Source organism: Triticum dicoccoides, chromosome 3B, assembly GCF_002162155.2.
Source record: "Triticum dicoccoides isolate Atlit2015 ecotype Zavitan chromosome 3B, WEW_v2.0, whole genome shotgun sequence".
Taxonomy (NCBI): Eukaryota; Viridiplantae; Streptophyta; class Magnoliopsida; order Poales; family Poaceae; genus Triticum; species Triticum dicoccoides.
Genome location: NC_041385.1, coordinates 668,937,443 through 668,947,537, shown reverse-complemented (window position 1 = coordinate 668,947,537; position 10,095 = coordinate 668,937,443). Strand labels below are relative to the sequence as shown.

Sequence of the window (10,095 nt, the reverse complement as noted above, 5' to 3'; positions counted from 1 at the left end):
GATTTCACTGACCAAGTTCCTCTCTCTGCTGTCTGCAATCATGATATGCTGAATGAAATGATGATGCAGGTACATTCCTGTTCTGTTCACTTTGACAAGCTTATTCTTTTAAAGCTTATTCTTTTGTCTTCTCTATGCTTTGATAGAAAGTGCATCAAGTGCAGTTTGTCTTCTCCATGCTTTGATAGAAAATGCATCAAGTTCAGTTTCACAAGCTTATTCTTTTAAAGCTTATTCATCTACATATATGTTGCAGAGACCTTTGCCAGAGACATCTACTTCTACTCCTAGGCCATTGCCAGATAGCTCTTTTATTGCTGCTGCTAAAGATGCACTAGGTACAGGAAGAGCAAGCACCTCTACAGCTGCAGGGGACCTTGCTATGAAAGCTGCAGCTATGAGAATTGCAAAGGAAAAAGTTTTTGCAGCCCAAAGAGATGCAACACTGGAGCAAACGTATCAGTCCCATGAGATGTAAGCTGCTGCTGTGCTTGCCAGAAGAGAAGCAGAGAAGGCAAAGAAAGAAGCTGAGAAGACAAAGAAAAGAGAAGAAGCACTAGCAAGGAAAGAAGAAGAGAAGGCAAAGAAGAGAGCAAAAGCAATAGCAAAGAAAGATGAAGAGAAGGCAAGAAAAGCACAACAAATGGCAGCAGAGATAGAAGAAAGGAGGAAGGCTGCAATTGCAAGGAGAGAAGCACATGAACAAGCAAAGCAGGGGGATGCTCAGGAGAAGTTAGCAGCTGCACAAGCAAAAAAGCAGCAAGCAGCAGCAAAGAGGGCTGCTTCTTCACAAGCAAAAAAGAAAGAAGCAGCAACCAAGAAGCCCAAGAGGGTGAACATGTTTGATGAACTGAGATGAATGTTCATTCTGTACTTTAGTTGCTTAAGTATGGTGATTAGTAAAACTATGGTCTTCATTTTGTTGTTGAACAAAGCACTGATGATCTTCATTTTGATGCTCAGATGGAGCATGTAGTTGAGCTTCATTCTACTCTTACAAAATGCAGTATGAATCTCAACTTTGTAATGCTTCTGAATTGGATATTGATATGTCATGAAGCATATTGACCATGTTGATCCTTGTTTATGTGTCATATTCTGGTTATAATGTTTTGCAATGCTTATGTTCATGTGTCAATGTTGATCATGTGTCAATGTTGATTATTCATAAATGTTTTGCATGCATAAAACTTATGTTCATATCCATCTTATCAAACACATATCATAGGAAACACAAAGATCACATCGAACATAAATTTATTCATCACAAAGAACACAAAGATCACTTCATAAATTGCATAATTTCCTGCATACATATTACCCAGCACATGTCTTCATACACAAAGATCACATCTTCAAGACTGCAACTCCAAAGAACACAACAAGTGCAAACAACAAAGCAACTATCATCTTCAACACAACCACAATCTCATTTCCTACTACAACTACATACCTTCTCATCTTTTTTACCCCTTCTTGATCTTGCACCATACGATGGTCATGTCCCAGCCCTCCCTGATGCTCATCTCCTTCCTGATGCTCATCTCCTTCCTGCTGGCCATGCCCCTGCCCAACATGATGCCCATGCCCCCTAGATGGCCATATTTCACCAAATACAGAACATATGAGAGCTCCCAATGCCAGAAATCACAGCCCCCTTTCTTTGGCTGCACCGGAAACAATAACATTATGGATTTGCAGTGGAAACAGTAACACTATGGATTTGCAGTGGCAGAAATACTCACATTATGGTCCATGCATTTGTAGAAGAAGATGTCTGTATGCTTCGGGGTTTGCGACAAGAATCGCTTCACAAGCACGCCGCTGTCAGGGCACTTGATCAGAGGAAGCACAACAGCAGCAGCGCCGGACGAGCTCGCGCTGGACATGGCCTTCGTGGAGGAGCTTGCGGCGGAGGACGGCACAGAAAGCGGCGGGGGAGGACGGGACAGAAAGCGGCGGCGGAGGAGATATCCTGCGTGCCGGCGAAGATGCAGAGAGGCTCGACGGCGGCGTCGGCGAGGCCGAGACGGCTAGGCGGGCTAGGGATTTGGAGTGCGTGAGGAGGGGAGTGGGGAACGAACGCACTGGGAGTGGAGGGACCTAAATGCAAAAAATAGACCGGTCAAAGCGGTCAGCGTATGCCAGCTGGCCAGATACGGCCGTTTTCGACGCGAGTGACCGTATGGTGCGCAGCAGAGGTTAACATAATGAGCGTAATTTGCGTTTGACAGAATACAGTGACCAAAGTGAGTTTATACGAAGAGTACAGGTACTGTGAGTGTATTTAACTCACAAATACTCTTTGTATTTCTGCGCAAAATGGATCGCAACACTCCGCCTAAAGCTTCCCACAACGCTATACCCGCCAAGAGGGGTGGCTACAGAGGTAGACAGTGTCCACTCGACTTACATGATCTGCATGGAGGATTTCACTGTTGGGGAGGAGGTGGCGGTGCTGCCTTGCACCCATCTCTTCCACCCTAGTTGCATCAGGACCCATGCAAAGAAATAGTTCAATATGTGATGTGCCATTTGCAAAGCCCCGCTACATTAATGAAAAATATCTCTTCACTTTGAAAGATTGTTAAGAGGATAAGTAAGTACTTATCAAATCATAGGGGGGCATGCCCCTTGCCAGAAATCTGACGTCTCTATTTGGGGGGAAATTATGATGAGTTGTTTCATTTGAACCCTTCCCTAGGTAAGAAAATCTAACATAATCTCTAAATATTGGGATCAAATCAACCGATCAGAATGCAAAATCATTGACCATCTTTTATGTACACTGCCAGAGCAACAACTAGCTCGAGGGGGGCACGCCCCCTAGCCTTGGACTATTTTGCAAAGCATTTTTTATGTAGGGCTTAGATTGGAAACTTTGTAGACATTTTTTCATGAGCTGAACCATTTTATTGAATCATTTGAAGTATGATACTACTAGCTAATGATGAACTTCTCATCCCTTTGTTAATATTAGGGATTCTGTCCTGGTCAGGATTTGCTGCAAAAGGCATTCGCTAGTTCAGGGTAAGCCGGGACAAGACAGTGACTTGTTGAATAAGATCATAGGTCTGATACTGATAGTGGTAGCGTGCATCCTCCTACGAATGCCCTTTGTATTTCAGCGCACATGGATCATGACACACAGCCTAAAGCTTCCCATGGCACTATACCCACTGGGAGGGGTGGCTACAGAGGCGGACAGTGCCTATTCAGCATGTGTTATTTGCGTCGAAGACTTTGCTGCTGAGGAGGAGGTGGCAGTGCTGCCTTGGACCCACCTCTTACACCCCAGTTGTGTTAGGACCCAGGTAAAGAAAATCCCCAATAGATTAATGCAAATTATCTTTTCAATTTGAAAGATTATTAAGAGGATAAGTAAGCGCTTAGTAGATCATAGGGGGGGGGGGGCATGCCCCCCTACCCGATATTTGTCGTCTCTACTTGGGGGAAATTATGACGAGTTCATTTATTTGAGCCCTTCCCGAGGTTCGAAAACCTAACATCATCTCTAATATTGGGATAACATCAATCGCTTGAAATGCAAAGTCATGGATCATCTTTTATGTGAAAAAAATGAAATATTTTCCAAAATCATGAACAATTTTGTGAAATTCCCGAAAAAATTGAAACATTACCATGTTTTAAACTCTTCAACGAAATTGAAAACAAAAATATTTTTTGAAATTTCATGTCATGTGGCGGGGTGAACAAGTCCCTAATCAGATAAGCTGGCTGACAAAGAATATTAGAAAGATAGTTGGCCAGTTTAATTATTGGGGGTAGATGTACCAAAAAAATAGGTTAGGGAGTAAAAGATCCTAAACCTCATACTTTAGGGTGTAAAGCGGACGCGGCGTTTCGGTGCCCAGGCTCATCTGCACCCGATTAGAATTTTTTTGTAACAAATTAAAAAAAACATCAAAAAATTCTAATTTTTTTTGTGTGATAGAAAATTTGATACGCGAGGCCCGCTCCAAATTTGAAACCATTTTTGGTGTAAAGCAGATTAATCTCAAAAAATGTCCACAGGCCACAGCCAGCCACCCGACCAGGCCTATACCGTGCTTCTTTCACACGGACCTGCGCTGCCAGCTAACTCCAACTCTCGAGTCGAACGGGCCAAATACATGGGCTATCGCCCGTGGTACGATTGAGAAGCTGCCTCGCCGAACGAATGACTAGCTCCTGTTCTTTTTTTAGGACGCGTCTAGGGAGCGGCCGGCTGCTCCCTAGCGTTCCTCAGTGACTGCTATAAAAGGAAAGATTATGTCCCCCCATCCCAGAAAAGGAAAACCCTCCCCCGGTAGCAACGAAGACGCGTCAACGCAACAAACCATGCATTGGACGTGGTCCCCAGGCCATCACGTGCCCTCCCCTCCCCTCCCCTCCTGAAGCTCTCACACCCCTCTGGCCACCAACTTCTTTTTCCCCACGCCCCTATCCGCCCCCACCTTTTACCCATGAAACAAAGGGGTTCCCAGGTCTGGATATCCATTGCCAGAGCTGCCATGGCAGATGAATCAAAGTTAAATAATAGCAGATCTGGAACAATTTGGTGCAAAAAAAGAAGAGAGGGATGATAGATCAGAACATACCAGGCAGTAGGCACTAGCAAGGGTGAAAAAGAGGCGATCCTTTTCTCCTCCTGTTTAGGTCCTTCCTCCTTGCCTTTCCCTTTCTCCCTCGCCAAATTTCTCTTTGCAAAAATAGCTTCTTCATAGTTGTTGAAGATAACATAAACAGAGATCAAAACAGGGAGATCTGGTACTTGTGGTTTTTAACTGATTTTCATGCAACTACATCATGGGACAAGCCAACTTTTACAGCATGTGTGCAACAAAAAGAAAATGTATGCAAATATATATGAGAGAGCACACAACACACAGAGAGTCTTATTCACACGTAATGTAGAAGAACAGATGTCCATGTAGCAAAAAAAAGTGTTGTAGCTACTATGAAACGATAAGTGCCTACTAGACAAGAATCTGGTTTGCAAGTGTTCTTTTTCTTTGATCTTTCCACACAATAGTATATGTAACTTCATAGCTGAGAATTGTGTGCATAAATCTACAACAGCTCCTCCATAATCTATAAAACCTACACAATATGCAAAAATGAAGCCTTAGAAAAAATGAACCAACTCTGGGTTGTATCCGTGCAACTTAACCAACACAAGTGTGCAACTGACAACACTGCCATATCCATCTACTTGTGGGGTTTTAATTTCAGTAGTTGGCATCTTCAACTCATAAAAAGTTGAAGATGCCAACTCATATTTCAGATTCATTTTGGTTTGGCTAAAATTATGTATGCAAAATTCAAAAAAAAAACTTATACCGGCTGTTGTGCAACTACATCATCTATTTTGTGCAACTGCAAGTACTCCTACATGCAATTCATATTGCATGTTTGTTCAACTATGTAATGAATTTTGAACTGATGAACATGATGAATTTAGCATGTCTGAACACAAGAAATGGAAAAAATTAGTGAATTATAAAAGATTACAATCTTCCAAATAAATGGTGCAACTACATTCAAGTGCATCCGCAAACCTAGCAAATCAGATGCATGTGAATACATGAGAATGTCAACTACTGAATGATTCTTGTGCAAGTAAAGAGGTCGAAGATGCCTCCCTCAAAAAAAAGTTGAAGATGCCAACTCATGTGGCATTGTTGTGCAACTATTAAGAAAAGTTGGGGATGCCAACTCCTGATGGTTCATGTGCAACTAAAATAGTTGAGGATGCCAACTCAATGATATTATTGTTGGACTATTTAAAAAGCTGAGACTGCCAACTCCCAAATGGTTCTGGTGCAACTATGAAAGTTGAAGATGCTAACTCGTATGATACTGTTGTGCAACAATTTGAAAAGTTGAGGATACCGACTCTTAATTAATTCTTGTGCAACTATAAAAGTTTGGGATGCCAACACCTAACTGGTTCTTGTGGAACTGTGTAAAAAATCACATCCCAGGCTTCTTTGTGTAAAAAAAGAAAATAAAAATGCCTAATGCCATTTCATGTTACCTCAACGGCTGCTGCAAACGATGTGCCATCTCCATATACAACTCCCACCTGCGCGGCCGCCTTCCATCTCCACCGTTTCACAATGCAGAATTGGTCACCAACCTAAAGGATGAATGGAAAAAGTTACTTGTGTGTGTATGCAGGAAAGGGGAATGCATCCACACTGCTTGCTCGATACTTACCTCATCATCCTCTGCCTCCCCGTCGATATCTACACGACAATACTGCCAATCGGCGGGCCATTTCGAATTCTGCCGAGAAGAACGGTTTGCAGACCCCTGCATAGAACAAACAAAATATATAACATGGTCGGAAACCCAAAAAAAATAGTTATTATAATTGAAAACAAAATTGCTACGCACAAAAAAACCCGACTACAATGATAATGAAAAACGACGAAAAAGCAAACATGCCTCTCCTTGACTAGGAGCCGCACCTCCTTCTACAACAATTTTTTGTCTGTTAAAAAGAAAGCGAATAAACAAATTAGTCGCAGCAACCAAATGTATAAAATAAAAAAATGTGAGCAAGAACATTGATATCAAAAGAAGTGCCATGAGGTAAGCAACTCATGCCGATTTTTCAAAGCAGCCTACAAAACAAAACAAAAATGTGTGCAACTTGATGCACTGTATGGCCAACTGAGCAGACATTAGTGCGCAACCAAAAATATTCAGCATACACACTGCCTGGAGATGATGTAGGCATTGGAGCCAAAACTAAACTAGCCGTCAACCATGCAACTAGATAGTCCTTTCCTGTGAAACTGCATAAGTGTGACAAAATCAACTAGAATATGAACTGCTTAGATCTGCAAAATCCTCACACATACCCTTGGAAACAGGACACACATGAGTGTGCAACCAAAAAACCACACACACACAGAAACTGCTTAAACATGGTTTCCACAGTGTATCCATCTGAATATCATCAACAGTGCAACTGGTTAGCCCTCACTGTGCAACTTCATAAGTTTGGTTAGCCAACTAAGATACGTATATGTGTGATCCAACTACATTTGCATTCCTGTGCAACTGTTACAACAAACTAGCCAACTGGTTACTTATATGCACACAACTTAAGAGAAAGCAGAGAAACTACACGGATGCATTTTGAGAGGGTTGAGCAAAAGCATCGAAACTATCCTCTCAGTACTCTTATGTACTCCCTCCGTTTCCAAATATAAGTCTTTCTAGAGGTTCCAACAAGTGACTACATACGAAGTAAAATGAGCGAATCTATACTCTAAAATATGTCTACATATATTCGTATGTAGTAGTCCATTTGAAATGTCTAAAAAGACTTATATTTAGGAATGGAGGGAGTACTTCCTTCCTTCTATTCCAACTCAAATCGCTGCAAAAGGAAATCAATAAATCGCTACGCTGGGATTGGATGGTTTGGCTAGGGGCACCACGCCGGAATCCTTGCGTGATACGGAGGTGACTCGCCATGAAACTTGCATCCCACTAGAACACGCACCCTCGAATCTCCCTGACCAAACTGGAACTCCCAAAATAAAAAATGAACAAAATGTCCTGCCAACTAAATGATCTAGAGCGTGCAGGATGCGGCCAATTGACGTATGAGCGTGTGCAACTAGAAAATGAAATTGAAAAACACACTCCTAATCGTCCTTCGTGTCGTAATCCAACTATGTTTGCATCCCTGTGCAACTTTTACAACTAGCTAGCCAACTATATCTTGCTCTGTTTGCAACTTATACTAGAAAAAATCAACAAAAAACACGCGGGTACCCAGACACAAAAGAGATGTACGACAACCTACGCTATCCCATTATCTACTCGCTCTGGTTAAAATTGAACTCAAATCTTGCTGAATCCCCACACCTCCCTAGTTCAAAAGCAGCACTAGAGCTTTGCTCATGACGCCAATGCGACCATGGCCATAACTGTGTGAAGCGGATGCGGTTAACCACCGCTCTGGGCTGCCCGGAAAACTCGTCCCCCGCCGTCACGACCTCTCCGCGTTGAGTATCTCCTTCCTTGTCCGACGAATACGAGCAATACGAGCCGCCCCCAGGCATGATCTACGGCAGGGAAGAGATAGGACACACACATAGAAGGGAAGACATAAGCAAATCCATGGGTAGGACCTTACCCGCGCTGGCGACGAGCAACGAATCCCCGCGCGCGCTAACACCTTTGGCTTCCTCCGCCCGACTTCGGCTACGGTGGCAGATGATCCACTTCCCAATGTTCGCCGCCCGTCTTCGGTTGCGTCTGCGGCGCCGGTTACCTTTGCCTCCTCCGGTGGTTACCGTTGGACCTCGCGTGATTTGGGAGGAGGAAAATGGGGAACGAGAGGACTGAGGGAGGAGGGCCATGGAGATTCGAAGCCGCCGCCCACTCTTTTTCGTTTCACCCAGGCGTGCTCTACTTCCGTCAGTGACAAGTGGGCCCAGCCTGTGGGTACACGGTGCGACGCGCGCGGACTAGGTGAGCGGTGATGCGATGGGCCCAGCCACGTGAGCGAAGCGGCCTCACTCCCGACCAGGTAGCGCCTGGAAATTGTGGCCACGCGATCTTGGTTGATCGAGCGGTGCTCGTTCGGCCGCTCGTTTCCACCATATAGTGCACGTGCACTTTGGAGAATTTGGGCTTTGTTTTAACGTTAGGCTGCCGACGCCGCGATGGACTGCTAGCTGAGCTGAGAGGTTGCGGATTTGGTTGCTGTGGGGAGTTAACAAACACGCCTTCGGCGGTACTTTCTCCCTCAAAAAAAAAAGCTAGTGTGTTCTTCTTTGTGGTTGCTTGAAATGTTCCATGTTGTTGTCAAAGATTCTTTTTCTGCAAAACCGCCATCAATATGGGCTCTTCGACCGTATTAAGAAACTGGTGGAATTTCAGTTCGTTTCGGCATCTTATCTCTCATACGAGGAGCTCCCAAAAAAGCTACACGTAGCTCCTATATCCTTATTGAGACCCAAGATCGGTTGTTAGCACAAGTCAAGTCTGATGGGTTTCTTTCAGTTTTGCTAGGGTTTGTGTCCTGCTCAGGAAGACGAGACGGCGGCGGCTCCCTGAAGATGGAATAAAGGTCTCCCCGCTTAGTCCCCGTTCTGGCGGCGCGTCTAGCACCGTTGGTGGGCGTGTGGAGGTGTGTCTCCGGTGGATCTATCTTTGGTGGATTTGCTCGGATCTCGTCGTTGTTCGTCTACGTTCGCGTGTCTTCGGATTGGATCTTTCTGATCTACGTTATTCTTCATCTGCGGCGGTTGCTGTTCTGGTGCGCTGGTCCTACGGGGCCTTAGCACGACGACTTCCCGACTGTCTACTACAACAAGTTGTACCCGACTCCGGCGATGGAGGGGCGATGACGACGGCGCGCCTTCGGCTCGCTTCAGTGCCGGTAGTCGTCGCTAGGTGGTTTATGGATCTGGATGTATTTTTTATTATTTCTGGTATTCGTTGTACTGCCATGATTGAAGATGAATAGATCGGAAATTTTCTCGCAAAAAAAAAGTCTGATGGGTACAGGCCTACCGATGTCTGTCCACTTGAATTCGTTGGACATATTCCCTTAACCATGGGTGAACTTCACAATGTCACTAGCTTCTCGGGGACAATTGCTCCATTGTTCCCCTCTAGCTAAAAGAATGCAAGAAAAAGAACTCAGTTTGTGCTCAGTCCACGGAACACTAAAAGTGCACCTAAAAGAGAATTTATCTATTTGCAGCCGAGGAAAATCTCATGGTCCTTTAGTGTAAGACTTGCTTGGCCATGTTGCCCTTGCCCCTATGCCTATCTGCTACACACTTTCTTGAGTACACATGCCAATAGGAAATCTGCTATGGGATATAATGAAATGATAACAATAAAAAAAATGAAATGGTCCACGCAAAAAAAAGGAATGGAATCATGGCAAATATAACTGATGAAGTGAAATGCAGTGAATTTCACAAAAGCTATGTCACAAGAACTCGCAAGGCTTTATTAATCATGAGAAACAGTTAAAGGAATGTGCACTTCAGCATGGGGAGTACCTAACCACAAGTGACGCCCATGATTAAGCAAACAACAAGACCTAGCAAG

General features: G+C 44.0%; 1 long non-coding RNA gene across 1 annotated transcript; it reads right to left on the bottom strand.

Annotated features, from left to right (window-relative positions):
- Positions 1-4,651: 4,651 nt before the first annotated feature.
- Positions 4,652-6,252, bottom strand: LOC119281790. Its single transcript, XR_005138552.1, has 3 exons — positions 6,223-6,252; positions 6,041-6,142; positions 4,652-4,719 (listed from the first exon to the last, which is right to left on the bottom strand). It is a non-coding gene; the product is annotated as an uncharacterized LOC119281790 (long non-coding RNA).
- Positions 6,253-10,095: the final 3,843 nt, after the last annotated feature.